General features: G+C 42.6%; 2 protein-coding genes across 4 annotated transcripts in view; one reads left to right on the top strand and one right to left on the bottom strand.

Moving 5' to 3' along the window:
- Positions 1-21,494, top strand: part of FAM227B (family with sequence similarity 227 member B) — a 124,604-nt gene that overhangs the window by 31,630 nt on the left and 71,480 nt on the right. The window lies entirely within an intron of this gene.
- The window catches only part of FGF7 (fibroblast growth factor 7), a 40,236-nt gene that overhangs the window by 3,755 nt on the left and 14,987 nt on the right, over positions 1-21,494 (bottom strand). The window lies entirely within an intron of this gene.

The following is a 21,494-nucleotide window of genomic DNA, read 5'->3' as shown; positions in this document are numbered from 1 at the left end:
AAGTTCTGGGTGGAATGATGGAGGAATGGAAAGATTTGTATGCTTTGTAGTCATTTGATTGTTGGTACTCTCTCTGAGAGCTGTTGAGGCCTCTTGGGGGTTTATCTATGTCAGTGATGGCAAACCATATCGTGAGCCGTTGCCCTAGCTCAGCTCCATCCTGCATATGTGTGCCGGCCAGCTAATTTTCGGCTCACACAGAGGCTCTGGGAAGGTGATTTTGGTTTCCAGAGAGCCTCTGGGTGGATCGGAGAGGACGTTTTTACCCTTCCCCAGCTCCAGGAAGCCTTTGAAGCCTGGGGACGGTGAAACACGAGTCTACTGGTCCCACCAGAAGTAGGGAAACAGGCCGTTTCTCACCTCCAGAGAGCCTCCGAGGAGCGGGGAAGCTGTTTTCGACCTCCCCAGGCATTGAATGATGCTGTGCGCACTCAGGCATGGGCGATAGCACAGGTGCACGCTTTTTCGGCAACCAAGGGAAAAAAGGTTTGCCATCACTGATCTATGTCCTCGGGGTCACCTGAATCAGTGCAGATGGGTGTGTGGAACCTTCTTGGTATTGTTGAAAGGACATAATTATTGACAGGAGAACGGTGGTATCCTATCCTTCCTCTTTCAAGGGAAAAAACCCATGACCTGAAGGACAAAGAATCTCTACAGATCAGGGGTCAGCAACCCATGGCGGCTCTGGAGCCGCATGTGGCTCTTACATCTCTCTGCTGCAGCTTCTATCACCAGGGGGCACCATGATTTTGAGTGGAGCCAGGAGGAGACACTATGGCAAGGGGCGGGTTTTCCAGTCAGCTCACCAATTGATAGGGCTTTTGGTTGGGACAGGTAGAGGAAAATGGACACCGCACTAGGAGGAGACTCTATGGTGGAGGAACCAGACTTCTGGTTGGCTCCAGAATTGAATGGGGGGCTTCCGGTTAGTTAGGACCTTTATGGCTCTTTGAGGGTTTAAGGTTGCCGACCCCTGCTATAGACATTGCAAAGCTGCTTTGTTTAATTAACTTGTTTCTTTTTATTTATAAACTTTGGCTACTGTTTTCCCTAAGGAAGGTGCAACAAACATACAATTCCTCTTGTTTTTTTAAAAGGCTATGAATGGGTGTCTGATTCACAGTAGACAACCCCCCATGCTTTACACTATTATATCCCTAAATTGCACAAATCTCTACGTGGGTTTGTGAATGCAAACGTTAAGTGTTTATGTTGCTGTTCAGGATTTCATTTCCAAATTGAATCCTCGGGACTCAGTCATTTGTAAAACAAATAAAATACCTTCTTGGTTAGAGTTACCATTCAGCTGGGAATGAATGCACTTCTGTTGAACACCAGCTTTTGAAACCGACAAGAATAGAGATTAAATAAGGATTCACAGAATTAGGGTTTTGTTTTGGGGGGTTTTCTCAACAAAGCTTACCTTGAAAAGGATATTTAAGAAATTTACTAGTGGGTTGCTCTCTTCAAGAGCACTTTAGGACTTGTAAATGATGGGAAACAGATCATGGCAACCTGACAAGCAGATAAAAAGTATTTGATCCTTTATGGCCATTAAAAGCTGATAAGCCTCCGAAAATCAATTTGTGCCATGCAGAGATGTGACTAACTGCTATTTTTTTAAAAAAAATAAATTTTAAAAAATAAATCCATTTAAGATACAATTAGGAAGCTCCAACTAGAACTTTTTTTGTTCCTCCACCACCAAGACAAATTGCTACAAGCAATCCAAGATGGGATTTGAATGAATGAAGATGAGGGTTGGAGTTTTGAAGAGGTTCAGAGATTGCACATTATGGTAATTCATGCTTCCTCCATCATAACTTACCCAACAGATCATACAATATGCTAAGCCCTGTTTTATAAACTATAATGGATGACTTCACACAACAAGTAAACACAAGGACATTCAGATCGCATTTGCGGCATAGTTTAATGTGGAAACATTATCATTTAATGGTTTTTGATTTTGAATTCCAGTGGATTTTTCTATTGTCTATCCTGTCGTGATGCATAAATCTCAAGGTACCTTGCCCATTTTAGTAGTTCTGACAATAGCTATGCAAAAAGGGATTAGCCTATTAGTTTAAACATTATTATTATTATTATTATTATTATTATTATTATTATTATTATTAAACATACTTTTTCCTATTTTGGACATTGCTTAAAATAAGTCTTACAAATACAGAAATAAATTCAAAAGTACACGGGAAAAGGTTGAGGAAATAGGCAGACAAACTAAATGTCACTATCTTTCTTAAAAATAAAAATTTAAAAATATGCCACATGTTTTCATTTCCTTAAAGTAGTGCCGTGCAAATCTCATAAAGTGAAAGATTAATTAAGAACAACTGAATATCTAATTAGCTACATGAATTTCTTTCTGCTTCTGGAATGGTTAGTTATTGTCAAAATCCACAGCTGGACCCTGAAAATAATGACTTAGCTATGTCGTTTCTTGACTTATAAGTATTCTTTTTTAAATGAATTGATAAGTGATGTACAGTACATTTGAATATGAAATTATATTTACTCTCCCCCCAAAATGATTTAGATTAGATTACATTAGATTTATTGGATTTCAGTGATAGCTAAGCACAATAGAATTGGTGATGGTTTCATAATATTAGGCATTGCTCAGATTCCAAAGAGTTGTGCTAACGTTCAAATATTTCTCAATGGCATATGTATTTACATATATACATATGAGTATGCATACTTCATATGCTAAGCAATTTATATATAGCATCCTGGGGAAGCCGGCCCTCAGGTTTTTAAAACCATTTGAGGCAGCATAAATCTTAAATGCAACTTTAAGCTCTTTGAAACCCGGTGATGACTTGTCAGATAACCATTTGAATAAATATGAATAAGAACTGAGGAAGTTGATGCTGCTCTAAATGCGTTTGCTTATGGTTTAATGAAAGATGCTTAAGATGGATCATCTTGCTCCATGATTCATTTTCAGCATGCTATTCATTTAATTTTTAAAAAGTGTACATGTGGCTTTCATTTCAATATTTAGATAAAAATCTAAGCGCACCAAAGGAATATTCTATGCAGATACCTTCAGAGATTACAAGGATGCCATTGTCCTTTGAATATAAAATATCTGTAGGTGTAGTCAGTTTAGTTTCCTTTTTTAGTGTAATTTTATGCCTTAGGTATTTTACCAAAGATTTGATGTTTGCAATATACAGTGATACCTCGTCTTACAAACGCCTCGTCATACAAACTTTTCGAGATACAAACCCGGGGTTTAAGATTTTTTTGCCTCTTCTTACAAACTATTTTCACCTTACAAACCCGCCGCCGCCGCTGGGATGCCCCGCCTCCGGACTTCCGACCCGTTTTTGCGCTGCTAGGATTCCCCTGAGGCTCCCCTCCATGGGAAACCCCACCTCCGGACTTCTGTATTTTTGCGATGCTGCAGGGGAATCCCAGCAGCACAAAAATAGGCGCTTCGCTGGCAATGGAAGTCTGGAGGGGATTCCCAGCGAGGGGAGCCTCAGTGAAATCGCAGCATCGCAAAAACACAGAGGTCCGGAGGTGGGATTTCGAGGACTTCGGTGTTTTTGCGATGCTGCAATTTCACTGATGCTCCCTTCGCTGGGAAACCCCACCCCCGGACTTCCGTTGCCAGCAAAGTGCTTGTTTTTGCAATGCTGGGATTCCCCTGCTGGGATTCCCTTGCAGCATCGCAAAAACACAGAAGTCCGGAGGTGGGGTTTTCCGTGGAGGGGAGCCTCAGGGGAATCCCAGCAGTGCAAAAAACAGGTGCTTCGGCTGGCAAAAGGGGTGAATTTTGGGCTTGCACGCATGAATCGCTTTTCCATTGATTCCTATGGGAAACATTGTTTCGCCTTACAAACTTTTCACCTTAAGAACCTAGTCCCAGAACCAATTAAGTTTGTAAGACAAGGTATCACTGTACCTTTTACACAACTAAAGTAGAAATAAGGGGTCCTTGGCGCCTTCTGAGCTTGGTGTGTTTTTTTACAGACATTTCTAGTAAAGAGTGGGGTTGCTCTCACCTTATATTTTAGTAGCTTGCTCTGGTTGCATTAGAATATAAACTGAGAGCAAACCCCACGCCTTACTACCACTGATGACGTTACCTAGTTTGGTAACGAAACGTCTGCAAGAAAACAACCAAGCTCAGAGAAGCACCAAGGACCCCTCATTTCAACCCTGAGCTACAAATAACCCCCTTTATTCGTAAAGTAGAAACACCCTGGCAAAAAGGGCATTGTTGTGGAGGTATTCCAATATTTTAAAACTGATTTCCACACAGACATAGACATTCATACACAAAATACATTTTGCAAATCATTATATTTTTCCTTGAAATGAGAGGCTCTTGTGGATATACAATGCCTGTAACTATCTTACAAATGCATTGGAAACTATCCTAACACGTGTCTGGCAATCATTAATTCTGTTCCATATAACATTTTAAAAAAGTAAAGTGATACAAAATTAGTAATATCCCTGTCCAATATACTGGTAAATTTCAAACATTCCCACCTCATGTGTCACAGAGTCCTTAGTTCTATTGGTTTCCAAGACATATTCAAAATATCATTTTTCCTTTCCTTTCTATTCTTTCTTTCGCTTGACATTCTAACAAATTTAAAAACAATTGTTCCTGGTCTAGTCTGATTTAAGAAATGGCAATAATATATAGACACTGCTATTCAGAATTACCATGTTCTACAATATTCTCTCTCTTTAAACCAGAGAATCTTTATTCTCTGGTTTAAAGAGAGGACCCAGATTGTTGGGGGCAATACAGTAGTCCCTCACCTATCGCTGGTGTTACGTTCCAGACCCAGCCGCGATAGGTGAAATCCGCGATGGGGAATTTATCGACTGATAGTACTTATTTAAGTATTTATATTGTAATTGTTTGGTAAGTTTTCATTGTTTTAAGTGTTTATAAACCCTTCCCACACAGTATTTATTTTAGATACAGTATTTAAATACAGTATTTACAATTTTAGATTTTTTTTTTAAAAAAAACCTGCCGATCGAGTTCGGCGGGCTGTTTAAATCTGCCGATCGACTTCCTCAGAAACCCGCAAACCAACAAAGATCCGCGAATGATTTTTCTCATTAATATTTCTTGAAAACCCGCAATGAAGTGAAGCCGCAGTAGGTGAAGCGCGGTATAGCGAGGGACTACTGTATGCTGGTTCTGTAAACCGCTTAGAGAGGGCTGAAAAAGCACTATGGAGCGGTATATACCGTAAGTCTAAATGTTATTGCTATTTATCTTGTCCTTGAAATCTCAAATGAGATATCCCATGGTGTGTTTATGGTAGACAAGATGTGCAGCAACCAGAGCAACCAAACAGTTGAAAACCAGTTTATTTGCTATGCAGTTGTATTGCAGCTGCGCCAAGTGAAACTAAAGTGCAGCTCTAAAGGAGTCAGCATAAAATCCCCCATAATGCAGAAGGCTTGACTAAGCACTGCTCGTCAACAGTAATGCAAATTAGTTCTCAGCATAACAATGATTCCTCTTTACACAAACATTAGATAATAACAGTTTGGTGTTTTTTTTAATCACAACTCAGAATTCCCAGCAGATAAAGTCAGCTTTTATCTGACTTCATGTTTTGGGAATCGCACTGGCCAGTTATTTTTCAAGATGCTTCCTTGATGTCTAGGCTCCAATAGGACAAAATATTATCATTCTCTATACATTTCCTTCAAAAAAAGAGGCTATAGAACAAGTTAAGCTTTGTGCAAGAAATCCAAAGTACCATACAATCCTTGCAGTGGTGGGTTGCTGCCAGTTTGGACTGGTTCTTTAGAACCAGTAGCAGAAATTTACTGCCTCTTACCGATGACTGGCGATCCACATTTCCAAACCGGTCCTCCAGTCACTGCGGCTTGAAACACCCCCCCCCCCTCTGTGCATGCTTAAAGGCTTCTGCGCATGCGCAGATGTTCATTTCTGGGTGTTTTGCATGACGTGATGGGGGCGTGTGAGTGAAAGGAACGCATGTGTGCAAAATGCGCCCTTCCGTCATGATGCAAACCGGTAAGTGTTGTGGTTAGCTCTGGCCCAGCTCCTGCCCCAAGGACTGTGGATGTGGGGGAGACATCCACATGCTGCAGGCCTGTTTTGCCCCCGGTGGAATCTGATGATGAAGGCTCCTCTGACCAAGAAGACATGAGTGACAGGGAGGAGGAGAGTGTGGCAGACTGCTCAGAAGGAGATCAATTATCTAGCTCCTCCTTGGATTCAGAACAAGAGTTAATGATACAGCCACGCATGCGGAGAGCGATGCATAGGCAGCCACAACTGAGAGATTATTATCAAAGAAAATGAGGCCACCTGTGATTGGGTGGGGCTGGGGTCATTAGTGAGGCTGCTATAAATAGCAGCGTGTGGGTTTGGCCATTGTGGAGGATTATCTGATCGTTGTGTTTCATGACTGCTTTGCTGACTTTGATCTTTGTGTGCTGATTTTCCCCCACTTTGAAACTAAAACAGAGCAAAGTGTGTTTCACTTTGTGAAAGAAGAAGGACTGTGAACTGCCTCACAACTGCAAGCTAAGTATCACAGAACTGATAAGGGACTTGTACAAATTACCAGTTTGTTTGGAGACGAGTGCTCTTTGCTATACCAAAAGAGGGCTTAGGTTAAGTGAATTTTCATTATAAAGAACATTGTTTTGAATTTTCAAATGTGTGTGTGTATGAAATTTGTACCTGTGAATCTTCGGGAGGAGTCTACCAGAGAGCCCGACAGAACAGTAAGGAAGATAAGGGGAACCCACCCCTGAATCCTTGACTTAACAAAGTGCATTTAGTGATGGTTCAAAATCACAGTAGCATTGAAAAAATGATTTATGATCATTTTTGATGATGGCTCCAGCATCCCCACAGTCACCTGATCATAATCCGGACGCTTAGCAACTGGCTCATTTATTTATGAGAGGTTGCAGTGTCCTGGGGTGTCATGTGACCCTCATTTTGCAATGTTCTGACAAGCAAAGACAATAGGGAAGCCAGATTCACTTAACAACCATGTTACTAACGTAACCACTGCAGTGATTCACTTAACAACTGAGGCATGAAGGGTCATAAAATGGGGGAAAGCTCACTTAACAACTGCTTTAAATTAACAACAAAAATGTTGGGCTCAGTTGTGGTCATAAGTTGAGGAGTACCTGTAATGAAGTCTAGCTTACAAACTAATTGGTGTTTCAGTGATGCTGCTGACCTATCTGAAACAGTAGGTGATAATTGGTACCCTAACGTAGTAAAGGTTATACATGAAGGGAAAATACCTTATTGCCATAGAGAATAGAATAACAGAGTTGGAAGGGACCTTGTAGGTCTGCTAGTCCAACCCCCTGCTTAGGCAGGAAACCCCACACTACTTCAGACAGGTGGTTATCCAACATCTTCTTAAAAGCCTCCAGTATTGGAGCATTCACAACCTCTGGTGGCAGGCTGTTCCACTGATTAATTGTTCTCACTGTCAGCAAATGTCTCCTTAGTTCTCAGTTGCTTCTCTCCTTGTTTAGTTTCCACCCATAGCTTCTTGTTCTATCCTCAGGTGCTTTGGAGAATACCTTCACTCCTTCTTCTTTGTGGCAAACCCTGAGATATTGGAACACTGCTATCATGTCTCCCTCTAGTCCTTCTTTTCATTAAACTAGCCATGCCCAGTTCCTGCAACCTTTCTTCATATGTTTTAGCCTCCAATCCCCTAATCATCTTTGTTGCTCTTCTCTGCACTCTTTCTAGAGTCTCAACATCCTTTTTACATTGTGGCGACCAAAACTGAATGCAGCATTCCAAATGTGGCCTTACCAAGGTCTTATAAAGTGGTATTAACACATCACGTGATCTTGATTCTATTCCTCTATTTATGCAGCCTAGAACTGTGTTGGCTATAGAGCAGCAATATAGTTTGGACGATGGAATATTTAGAAATGTTTAGAAATAAAGCTTCAACTTATAATGATCTTGAGGTTAATAAATCTTGAGGTTATTAGGCCTTCTACTGGCCTAATAAGCACACTGTTACAAGCTATATAGTTTCTTTAACAATGGCTTATTGCATGCAATATAATTCACTGGACTTGCATCAGAGGGTCAGCTTAGCTATAAACTACGGTTTAAAATTACAGCGAGGAAATCCATGCAGTACAATAAGTCAGAACGACCCAGCTCACATTTTTGGCTTGCACAATGCGCGAACCCAATCAGTGAGTTAAATCTGTGGTTCATCTCGCACTGCTGGCTGTGTGGATGTCCCGGAATTTCCTTTAGATTATGATGTTAGAACTGACTATGGAATTTTCTCCAGACCAAACTGAACATGAATGGTCTTGGCTTCACGTAGACTGCAAAAAGCTCTCAATTTCTTTGTGTAAGCTTGTGTTTGGTGTGTGTGCATGTCGTGTCTTCAAGTGAGCATTGATTTCTTCTGACTGCCTGGATAAGTGCAGGTTTTTTTGTAAGATCTCAGCGGCTCGAGGCGGGCTGACATTTGTGGCGGGACCGCAAGCACTCAGCCACTGCCACCGAAGGCAGGGATGGGGTGGTTGCGCAAGAATTCACGCGACCACCCAGCGTTCCCTTCGCAGGGCACGATGGGCCAGAGGGCAGGGTGGCAAGTCCCGATTTAAAAGAGAACAGCTTGCTGTTTCCTGCCCTCTTCGGATTTGATTGTTGTCCCTGTTTGCAGGCACCTTAGCCGCAGTGTGATTAGTGGTCGCCTTTGGGGGCTGAGTAGGAATTTTTGGCGACTGTAATACCTTTTATGTTTCGGCTGTTTTTTCACTGGGAGTTGGGGATGGGAAAGGCTAGCAGGTTTTACAGTAGGACTAGGTTTATTGATTTGATTTGATTTGATTTGATTTGATTTGAATGCCGCCACTCTCCTAAGACTCGGGGCTGCTAACAACAATAAAAAAGACAATGTAAACAAATCTAATATTAAAAATAATCTTAAAAAACCCCATTTAAAGAACCAATCATACATACAAGCATATCATGTATAAATTCTATAAGCCTAGGGGGAAGGGAAAATTTCAATTCCCCCATGCCTGACGACAGAGGTGGGTTTTGAGGAGCTTGCGAAAGGCAAGGAGGGTGGGGGCAACTCTGATATCTGGGGGGAGCTGGTTCCAGAGGGTCGGGGCTGCCACAGAGAAGGCTCTTCTCCTGGGTCCCGCCAAACAACATTACTTAGTCGACGGGACCCGGAGAAGGCCAACTCTGTGGGACCTAACTGGTCACTGGGATTCGTGCGGCAGAAGGCGGTCCTGGAGATATTCTGGTCCGATGCCATGAAGGGCTTTATAGGTCATAACCAACACTTTGAATTGTGACCGGAAATTGATCGGCAACCAATGCAGACTGCGGAGTGTTGGTGTGACATGGGCATACCTTGGGAAGCCCATGATTGCTCTCGCAGCTGCATTCTTCATGATCTGAAGTTTCCGAACACTTTTCAGAGGTAGCCCCATGTAGAGAGCATTACAGTAGTCGAACCTCGAGGTGATGAGGTTAATTGGGTTAAATCCTTTTGGCCACTGAGGAAGGCGGTATGGAGTGGAAAATGGGGCTAACAGCAACTGTGTTGCCCAATCTCCTTTGGGCACCTTTTGAAAGGTGATAAGCTGCCCCTCTCCAGAAGCTCAAGGCCTACCGAGGCTCGAGTGTTGGGGAGGGGGTGCCTTTGGGGCTCATCTACCGCAGGTGACAAGCTGGGGGCGAGCCTTCCCACATGTCTTGGGCGTAGCAGAGAGCAAGGGAAGGTCAAGTTCAAGGCCAAGGGCAACCTTCCCTTGCTCAGCCCATAGTTGCCCAATAATGTTTGGAACTGAAGTTTCGCCCCTTTTGGTTTTCCTCTGCAGGTCCAGGTTTTGAATTAATAAAGTGACCCATAAATCCCAGCTCTGCGGTCCGTGTGCTTTTCTGCATCCGATGCAATTGGTTTGCCACTGTTTTCCTCCTAGCCTGGTGCGTCAATGCTAAACCATATTGGCTTCCTATGTCTTTTAAAAAAAATATATATATATATTTTTATTGATTTTTTAGCAAGTTTAATATACACACAACATAAAACAGTGCATAGTGAAAAATGCCCACCACCCCGACACACACACATACCCCACCACCATATCGGGGGTGTTTCTTATATAACCCACCTTAAGCCAAAAGCAATATATCTATTTACATATTTATTTATTTATTTATTTATTTATTTATTTATTTATTTATTTATTTATTTATTTATTTATTTATATTTACTTACTTACTTACTTACTTATTTATTTTGTCCAATACACAATGAGGGTTTTAGTGGGTATATATCTATATACACATAGTAAAATACATGATGAAGGTTATAGAGGAGATACTCATAGTAAAATATATCTAAGAAATAATAGAAAAGAAGGTATAGTAATAGAACATATCAATGAAAGAATAGAAGAAGAGATATAGGAATAGAAGAAAGGTATAGGAGATATAGGAGAGCAATAGGACAGGGGACGGAAGGCACTCTAGTGCAGTGTTTCCCAACCTTGGCAAGTTGGAGATATTTGGACTTCAATGCTGGCTGGGGGATTCTGGGAGTTGAAGTCCAAATATCTCCAACTTGCCAAGGTTGGGAAACACTGCTCTAGTGCACTTGTACTCGCCCCTTACTGACCTTTTAGGAATCTGGAGAGGTCAACCGTAGATAATCTAACGGTAAAGTGTTAGGGGTTTGGGGATGACACTATGGAGTCCAGTAATGAGTTCCACGCTTCGACAACTCGGTTACTGAAGTTCATATTTTTTACAGTCAAGTTTGGAGCGGTTAATATTAAGTTTAAATCTGTTGTGTGCTCTTGTGTTGTTGTGGTTGAAGCTGAAGTAGAGTGATTATAGTGATTATTATAGAGTGATTCCAATTTATTGCTTATTCCCTTTCTATGTCAAAGAACACTTTATCACCATTGCTGCCTTGTGCTGTCCTAGGTTTCAAAAACACACACACACAATAAAATAAATGCATCGCAGAATATCTTAGAACTACGATAACTGCTGAAACTCTCTTACCGAGAAGCTAACCTAATTGTAACTGACAGTCCTCGTACTAAACATGGACTGCAGAGAAGTTAGAAAACCTCTGAACATGAGCAGGCACCAATCTCCTTTTCCTAAAGCATCAAATCAATCCCTAGAGGCAGGCATTCAGGAACAGCTGCTCTCCAAACCGAAAAGCAGCAGAAAATAGTCTATTAAATTACATGTCGACTAATGCTGAGAACACAAGCAACAATTTCCCCCCAGCCTGGCAGCATCTGTTTCCAGCTGTCATGATCTATATGGCATTTCCTTGTGTCTCTGATTTGCTAACCACATTGATTTCACTCGCACAGACTTGAAGAGCGGAGATCACACGTGGTGACTTCGGACAACAGCAGCTTTCATCGCCTTAAAGCTGACAGAAACCCACCAGTTGGCTTTGTCTGTCTACATTCCCCCCCCCCTGCAAATACCTTGTACATTTCCTCTGCCTGATGTAAAAAGGCAAGAAAAGGAAGGTGGTTTTGAAGTGTATAATAGCCAGGCAAAGATTTAGAAGTAGACGGAAGGCGTAGCTGAAAGATGACAGAATCAGATTTTGCTAAGGAGCTTCTGCAGAAAAGATCTGCAGAACAGAATACAGTGATACCTTGTCTTACAAACTTAATTGGTTCCGGGACGAGGTTCTTAAGGTGAAACGTTTGTAAGACGAAACAGTGTTTCCCATAGGAATCAATGGAAAAGCGATCAATGCGTGCAAGGCCAAAATTCACCCCTTTTGCCAGCCAAAGTGCCCATTTTTACACTGCTGGGATTCCCCTGAGCCTCCCCTCCATGAGAAACCCCACCTCTGGACTTCTGTGTTTTTGCGATGCTGCAGGGGAATCCCAGCAGGGAAATCCCAGCATCGCAAAAATGAGCGCTTCACTGGCAACGGAAGTCCGGAGGTGGGGTTTCCCATGGAGGGGAGCCTCAGGGGAATTCCAGCAGCACAAAAACGGGTGCTTCACTGGCAACGGAAGTCCGGAGGTGGGGTTTCCCATGGAGGGGAGCCTCAGGGGAATTCCAGCAGCACAAAAACGGGTGCTTCACTGGCAACGGAAGTCCGGAGGTGGGGTTTCCCATGGAGGGGAGCCTCAGGGGAATTCCAGCAGCACAAAAATGGGTGCTTCACTGGCAACGGAAGTCCGGAGGTGGGGTTTCCCATGGAGGGGAGCCTCAGGGGAATTCCAGCAGCACAAAAACGGGTGCTTCGCTGGCAATGGAAGTCTGGAGGTGGACCATCCCAGCAGCGGCGGTGGGTTTGTAAGGTGAAAATAGTTTGTAAGAAGAGGCAAAAAAATCTTAAACCCCGGGTTTGTATCTCGAAAAGTGTGTATGACGAGGCGTTTGTAAGACGAGGTATCACTGTATTTCCCATAAAAATGGAAGCAATAGGACGTAGACCTATATAACGGAATACCTAATGTTCAACCAAGAAATCCTTGTGTACAAAGTTGATCATCAAGTAACAAAAATAGTGGAGATGGAAAGAATCTTGGGGGTCTTCTAATCCTATACCATTTCAGTCAAATAATTGTCCAGTCTCTTCTGAAAAAACCTCCAATCATGGAGCACTTATGAAGGCAAATCATTCCACTGCTCAGTTCTAATTGTCAGGAAATTTATCCTTAGTTCTAGGTTGGATCCCTCCTTCATTAGTTTTCGTCCATCGTAAAGATCTAACTCATAACTCAGCAGGACATAAGTGAAAAGGTTATACTAATCCTGCAGACTTTTGTGGCTATTAAGGTTTCAATTTCCAAGCATCTACTACTCTTTCGGTAAAATAATATTTTCTCACGTTGCTTCTGATCTTTCCCCCAACTAACCTCATATTGTGACCCCTTGTTCTTGTGTTCACTTTCCTGTTAAAGACACTTCCCTTCTGAACCCTATTTAACCCTTTAACATATTTAAATGTTTCAATCATGTCCCCCCTTTCCCTTCTGTCCTCCAGACTATACAGATTGAGTTCATGAAGTCTTTCCTGATAAGTTTTATGCTTCTACCATTTTTGTAGCCCATTTTTGGACCCGTTCAATTTTATCAATATCTTTTTGTAAGTGAGGTCTCCAGAACTGAACACAGTATTCCAAATGGGGTCTCACCAATGCTCTATATAATGGGATCACAATCTCCCTCTTCCTGCTTGTTATACCTCTAGCTATACAGCCAAGCATCCTACTTGCTTTCCCTACCGCCTGACCGCACTGTTCACCCATTTTGAGACAGTCAGAAATCACTACCCCTAAATCCTTCTCTTCTGAAGTTTTTGCTAACACAGAACTGCCAATACAATACAGTGATCCCTCGATTTGCGCGTTCTCGATTAGCGCGAAACGCTGCAACGCGGTTTTTCAAAAAATATTAATTAAAAAAATAAAATATTAAAAAATAAAAAATAAGTCCACGCTAGTTCTCTCTCTCTTTCTCTCCCTGTTGCCGGCGTGGTATATGAGAGAGAAAGAGAGAGGCAGAGGTCGGGCGCATTACCGGGAGGTGGAGGCGGCGTGGGGACGCTGGGTGCCGGGGACTCCGAGGAGGGGGTGGACGTCTGTTCCCTGAATGGAGACCGCCGGCCGCTCAATCGGGCCGGCAGGGAACAGAATGGAGCCTTCCGCGGCGGGGCTGGTAAGGGGGAGAGCTGAGGGGGGAGCCGAGCCCAGCCCCGTGGCATTCGCTTTCCTCCCGCCCGCAGCCGACTGATCGTGGGCTCCTTCGCAACCTCGGAGAGCTTCCTGGTTTTCGTGAGCTTTCATGCCCTGGAAGCTCTCCGAGGTTGCGAAGGAGCCCACGATCAGTCTTGGCTGCGGGTGGGAGGAAGGCGAATCCCCCGTGGGCTCCGTTACATCTTCCGCTGCCAGCCAGGCCATGCTGGCGGCAGCGGAACAATCGCTGGCTGTCAACTTTTCTTTTTAAAACTGGGCAGGAGCTGACTTGCCTCCCCAGTGCTAAAAAGAAAAGTTGACAGCCAGCGCTGCGACTGACGGAATGCTGAGCCTCCCGTTTTCTCTCCCCCCCCCCTCGCCCCTTCGCCTCCCTGTGTTCCTAGGAGAAGTGCTGGGGATTGAGGCAAGACAGACCTTCTGCTCCTCACCAGCACTTCTCCTAGGAACACAGGGAGGCGAAGGGGCGAGGGGGGGGGAGAGAAAACGGGAGGCTCAGCATTCCGTCAGTCGCATTCCGTCAGACTCTCCCCCACCTCGCCCCTTCCGGTTTCGGCGTTCGGAGTCCGGCGCTGGGGCCATGCGGGGCCGCTCATCCAGGGGGGCGTGGACTGGCAAGCGGCAAGCGGCAAGTGATCTGGCGGGAAGACCAAGGGAAGGTTCCTTCAGCCGCCCAACACCTGATCCGCTCCGCAGCGCGGCAGCAGCGAGGAGCCGAAGATGGGGTTTCCCCTTTGCCTTTACCCCATCTTCGGCTCCTCGCTGCTTCCGCGCTGCGGAGCAGATCAGCTGTTGGGCGGCTGAAGGAATCTTCCCTTGGTCTTCCCCGCCGCCCACACGCAAACTCCACCATCTGCGCATGTGCGGCCATGAAAAAAATGGCGCACATGCGCAGATGGTGGTTTTTACTTCCGCATCCACTATAACGCGGAAATCGGTTAGCGCGGGAGGTCTTGGAACGTAACCCCCGCGCTAACCGAGAGATCACTGTACTCAGATTGAGGATTCCTTTTCCCCAAGTGTATTATTTTACATTTGGAAACATTAAACTGCAGTTTCCATTGCTTTGACCACTTATCTAGTAAAGCTAAATCATTTGCCATGTTACGGACGCCTCCAGGAATATCAGCCCTACTGCAGGCCAATCCTTCACTGTTTCTGTTTCTTGGGCAGCCCTGCGGGTTAGGTTTAAGCACCCCATGGGCTAGATCTAGCCTCTGGGCCTTGAGTCTGACACCCCTGGACTAGAGGTTTAAAAAAGAGGGCTGCCATAACCAGCATTGAGGGGTCCTTGATGATCTCTGAGCTTCTTTGTTTTCTTGAAGATATTTCATTACTGAAACTAGGTAATGTTGTCAGTGCACCCCATCATCATCATCATCATCATCATCATCGCACCGCTGATGTTACCTAGTAATCATTTACACCATAAGCTGAAACATATTTAAAATCCTATACAACATAACCAGCTAAACATGTATGTCTTTTATTGTTATATAGCTAAAGAATGATAGACTAAGAAATCAGAGAGGGAAATACAATGAAAAGTCAGAGCATGGCTCAAACAAGGTGAATAAATATGCTGAAAATTTATTCATTCCTAATAACACTGAATTAGGAATGAATCCATTTTCAGCATATTTATTCACCTTGTTTGGGCCATGTTCCGACTTTATTCTTATATTAGTTACATTTCTTTTTCCTGACACTATTCAATATCGGAGGATGTTAATAAGGTATGAAAACATAATTCATGTTTTCATACCTTATTAACATCCTCCAATATTGAATAGTGTCAGGAAAAAGAAAAGTAAGTAATAGAAGAATAAACAGTTTTGGTAGCCATGTGTTCTCATGTGTGACATAAAACCATGATAAAGATCACAGTTTATAATTAGACATATATGAAAGATTGCAGAGTCCTACAAACACATTTTTTTTTTAAAAAAACCAGTACTTAGAATAGATCAAAGCTTAGTACAGTTTTGCTAAAACAAAAGTGGTGTTTAGCCAATTAAAACCTGAACAAATGCCTCAGCATTCTGTTTTTACTACTTTGGATCATGTTCAGGACTAGCCTACCTATATCTGCTTGGGATTGAACACCAAAACATCATAAATAGACAGAGGCAGGCTGCAAATTTCATTGAAAGCTAAAGAGTTTTAAATTCCTTCAAAAACAAATGTATGTTAACTTTTATTTCCAAATCAAGATTGGCCAATACCCACTTAACATTGACTAGCTGCTATTGATAACATTTAAATGAAACAAAAGAGAAAATTCTTTGCCTGTTATTTAGAAGCATTTGGGGCAATAAAATAGTCTTAAAACCCATGGAAGCGTTGCAGGTGTAAGGAAGGTGAGAGGCAGATTGCACGCCTTTGCATATTCTCTCCTGAAGATGGATGACTAATCAGCAATTGGTGAGAGTGATTTTAAGTTAAAAACTGGAAAGGCTTCTGTGGCTACTTAGAACTCAATTTTTAAGACTGATTTGGATTAAAAGAACAAGTGCTGTATAGTGAGAAAATCCCAAATGCTACCTCTGCAGTACTTCTCAATACATCTTGAAAATATTAGCAAGCTACAAAATATCAAATGTAGGGTAGGATAGGGTAAGGTAGGGTAGGGTAGAGAATAGAGTAGAGTGGATTGGAGTGGAATGGAATAGAATAGAATAGAATAGAACAGAACAGAATAGAATAGAATAGAGTAACTTTATTTGGCCAAGTGTGATTAAACACACAAGGAATTTATGTCCAGTACAGAAGCGCTTACTGTACATGCAAAATAGCTCTGAAATAGCATTGCTTAATAACATGTTTACAATTTATGGAATTAATTTCCTACTTGCCATGACGAAAGCAAGATCTATATGCCTTTACTGGAACTATTCAGATTCTAAAGGATCCCCAACATACTGGACTGTTCTACGTGCATTTGTATGGATCCTGGTTGTGGACACAATAATTAACAACTAAAAGCTACACACAACCAGGAACCACATAAATACAACCTGTAAAACAGCCCAGTGCACATATTCCAGAGAGAGAGAGAGAGAGACGCTCCTTGATGATGGGCTCCAGAACACGCCCACAATAATTCCAACTTATCACATAAAGCAATAAATAATTATTATAAATTCTTGTCAAATAGTGGGATCCCTCCCATGTATACATTTTTGTGGTGGTAAGCAAATATATAATGTCAAGCTCCTTAAAACCCATCTCTGTCGTCAGGCATGGGGGAATTGAGATATTCCCTTCCCACTAGGCTTATAAAATGTATGCATTGTATGTCTGTATGTATGATTGGTTTCTTTAATTGGGGTTTTTTACATTAGTTTTAATATTAGATTTGTTCATATTGTCTTTTTGCTGTTGTTAGCCGTCCCGAGTCTACGGAGAGGGGCGGCATACAAACCTAATTAATAAATAAATAAATCTGGAGACTCAGGCACTGCAAATGAATATAAAGGTTTATTCCAAGCTTAAGTTCTCTACAAAAATCTGAGCTACTAACAACCAAGGGAAATGAGTGGGAATTAAGGTATTCAAGGTGGGCTAGATTTAGATCTCTGGTGGGTGGGAAGGGATCCATGACTTATGATGCGTTTGACCCCTCCCTCGGACTCTGCCTAGTCATCTCCTAACATATATGGTTCAATGGGATGTCTGGAAAGGAGAAAATTATAACAACATTCCAAAAACATTCTGCTGGGAGTAGTATAGAGTTACATAACTTAGTTTGCATGTCTTGGGCACTTGGAAAAAAGAAAGAAAGAAAAAGTTTCGAGTTACTTTGGCTCCATCATTCCTTCCTTCAGGAGCTTTTCTTTCTGTTTGGTATCTAATCACATTGCTTTGCAAAACGCAGGCCGAGGAAAAGAAAGTAAACAACGCTAATTGTTGCAGCCTAGCAATTACAAGGTTTTTCTAAGTAGGCCTTCCAAGTTTCATCTTTCTTTCCAATTTGCATGCAAATGGCTGCCTGGGAGCACAACACGGCCTCTTAATAGAAGTTAGGGGTTGCATTTGCGAAGGCGGGAGATTGAACTCCCTGTGAACAGGGCTACAAGCAGCCTGCTCAAAATGGAAGCGTAGCCTCGGCATCGGATGGCTGACTCCGAGCCAACGCTGGAGTGTCAGTTTTCCTCAATCTGATGTTCTTCAGATGTGTTGGAGAAGGCAACTCTTACCATTCCCAGACTGCGTGCTGTAGGTAGAAGCATACCAAGTATGAACTTCAGCTGGCACCCGCAGTCAATAGATTGCAACGGGCTTTCTGACTAACGCAGACCACCAACTACTTTGGCAAGATAATGGATGTGTTTTCTGTGTTTGCAGAATGAGGAAGCGTTGGAGATTGCATCTCTTGGCGATCCTTCGACTATACTCCATTACTCACCACCACAGCAACACTACAACTTCCTTCCTTCATGGGAGCTGCAGGGCTTTTAAAAAAATGCACCTCCCCTCTTTTGTCAGCATCTCTAGAGAGATTTGCCAAAAAAAAAATCATTGTCTTGCAGGAACACCTCCTCCTCTTCCTCCTCCTCTTCCTCCTCCTCTTCCTCCTCCTCCTCCTCCTCCTCCTCCACACCACCACCACCACATGGACAGGAGATTACCGTATTATTTTGAGTATAAGATGCACCTTTTTCCTCCCTAAAAGAAGCTGATAATTGGGGTGCGTCTTATACTCTGAATGTAGTGCTTTTTTTCAGCCCTAACTAGCTGCTAATGATTTCCCCAGCTCTTTGCAAAGAATGTTTTCCAAGCCCTAAGTCTGCAGGCTTTTATTCATTGCTCTAACTTGCTCTGAATAGGTTTCTTTCCAGCCCTAACCAGGTGCTAACAATGTTCCCAGCTCTTACTGGCTTGTAAATTCTTTCATTTTTACTCTCTGCAAAGAATGTTTTCCAAGCCCTAAGTCTTTGCAGGGTTTTTTCCATTGCTCTACTTGCTCCAAATGTTTCTTTCTAGGTGCTAATGTTGTTACCAGCTCTTACTGACTTGCAAGCTCTTTCATTGTTACCTTCTCGGAATAAAGCTTTTTTAAAAGCCCTAACCAGGGGATAAAATAATGTGCTCAAGCTGACCAGACTAAGGACGCTAGCCCAAGTCTGCCAAGAGGGGCGGCATATAAATCCAATAAATCTAATCTAATCTAATCTAATCAGATGAATATCTGGTAAGCAGATTCTTTTCCCTATTTTCTTCTCCAAAAACTAAGGTGCGTCTTATACTCCAAAAATATGGTAATTCTGTTGCTGTTTCCCAGGAAGAAAATATTTTCAGATGGACTGGGCTGGCCCCCATTAGTAAGAATTTCAGAGCTGGGTTATATCTACCCAGTCTGCCCCAAAGCCCTAATCCTAATTATGCACCAATCATTATTATTATTATTATTATTATTATTATTATTATTAATAATAATAATAATTAGATTTGTATGCCGCCCCTCACCAAAGACTCGGGGCCGCTCACAACAGTAGTAAAAACAATGTCAAAGAACAAATCTAATATTAAAAAGAAACACATATAAAACACCTCATTTAAAACCAAACAACGCATACATACCAATCATAAAATATAAAAGCCTAGGGAGGTGTCTCAGTTCCCCCATGCCTGGCGATATAGGTGGGTCTTGAGTAATTTACGAAAGACGAGGGTGGGAGCAGTTCTGATCTCCGGGGGGGAGTTGATTCCAGAGGGCTGGGGCTGCCACAGAGAAGGCTCTTCCCCTGGGGCCCGCCAAATGACATTGTTTTGTCGACGGGACCCGGAGAAGGCCAACTCTGTGGGACCTTATTGGCCACTGGGATTCGTGCGGTAGCAGGCGGTTCCGGAGATACTCTTGTCCAGTTCCATGTAGGGCTTTAAAGGTCATAACCAACACTTTGAATTGTTACCGGAAACTGATCGGCAACCAGTGCAGGCCACGGAGTGTTGTAGAAACGTGGACGAATCTAGGAAGTCCCACGATGGCTCTCGTGGCTGCATTCTGCACGATCTGAAGTTTCTGAACACTTTTCAAAGGCAGCCCCATGTAGAGAGCGTTGCAGTAATCTAACCTTGAGGTGATAAGGGCATGAGTGACTGTGAGTAATGACTCCCTGTCCAAATAGGGCCGCAACTGGTGCACCAGGCGAACCTTACACAACCACATTATTTATTTATTATATCCCATGCTGTAAGGGAAATTTAAAACTTTTTATTAAAAAAAGATCAGTGAAACCAAGGGGGGAAAATAAAAGAGGGCCAAGTGATGAAATTAGAAGTGGAGAGTCACTTCTAATATAAGGAGAATAATGATTTTGAAGGTAATTATTTTGGTGAGGGAACTGGGAAAAGGCACGCAGTTCTTGACAACAATAAGCGATACCTAATATCTGTTGTGTAGAAGGTTTAGTTTTAAAATACAAACAACTAAACCTGGACAATATCCAAAGGTACACCCGTACTCTTTATAGGTATAGAATAGTTGGCAAACTTGAAAACTCTTAAGAGGTGCGGGATAAGGAATTCTGGATGTTGAAGTCCACAAGTGTTGGTAATGACCTTTAAAGCCCTACATGGCATTGGGCCAGAATACATCCGGAACCGCCTTCTACCGCACGAATCCCAGCGGCCGATAAGGTCCCACAGAGTGGGCCTTCTCCGGGTCCCGTCGACCAAACAATGTCGTTTGGCGGGTCCCAGGGGAAGAGCCTTCTCTGTGGCGGCCCCGGCCCTCTGGAATCAACTCCCCCCAGAGATTAGAACAGCCCCCACCCTCCTTGACTTTCTCAAATTACTCAAGACCCACCTTTGTCGCCAGGCATGGGGGAGTTAGGATATTCCTTCCCCTAGGCCATTACAAGTTATGTATGGTATGCTTGTGTGTATGTTTGTTTTTTATAATAAGGGTTTTTAGTTGTTTTATTAAATTGGATTGTTACATGTTGTTTTTTATCATTGTTGTTAGCCGCCCCGAGTCTGCGGAGCGGGGCGGCATACAATTGCAATAAATTAATAAGTCATAAATTTCGTATTTGGAGAACCCTGGTATAGAACACACCGAGACCTTTCCATGACCGAGATTCCTTTATATCAGTGTAGCTACGAAGAGCACAACTGAAATTTCTATTGAACGTTTGTGGCAGAAGCCTCCGAAGGGTGGATTGAATTACTGCATCCTTTGCCTACCCTAATCACGCCTTTTATGCCAGCACCACCCACATATTTTAGTCTACCGTCTGCCTGTGAAACGTAGAAGGGAATGGTGGTTTGGGATGCTGTCCATTGAAAGAATTCTTGAACTCATTATCATGGTTTATGGCGATACAGAAGTGGATTGACTCCAATCTAATAATAGTTTCTTTTCTCTGAGCCACAGACTGATTTAGTTATAGGTTCTACCCGTTATAAATTCACATCTAAGATGTACTATCTCTAACCTTGAAGTCGATCGTCTTATAAATTTCTTTGCACATACGAAAAATGGTGCAATTTTGATACCTGCCAGATTAGATTAAGTTCTTCAGAGTTTATTGTTTTCAACAAAAACGGTATATTATCTTTCCCCAAAAATATGCAGAAAAATATTTACAAAAGATGAAAGAGAAAGTTATATATTGTTTTGTAGTAGCAGTATAACAGCCTCAGGAATCTAGAATCTAATAATAATAATAAAACCTAATAATAGTAGATAGTCAGTGACAAAATAAAACTAACCTGCCACAAAA

The sequence above is a fragment of the Erythrolamprus reginae genome, chromosome 10 (genome assembly GCF_031021105.1).
Source record: "Erythrolamprus reginae isolate rEryReg1 chromosome 10, rEryReg1.hap1, whole genome shotgun sequence".
Taxonomy (NCBI): Eukaryota; Metazoa; Chordata; class Lepidosauria; order Squamata; family Dipsadidae; genus Erythrolamprus; species Erythrolamprus reginae.
Note: the sequence above shows the minus strand (reverse complement) of the source record. Positions and strands in the feature narration are given on the sequence as shown.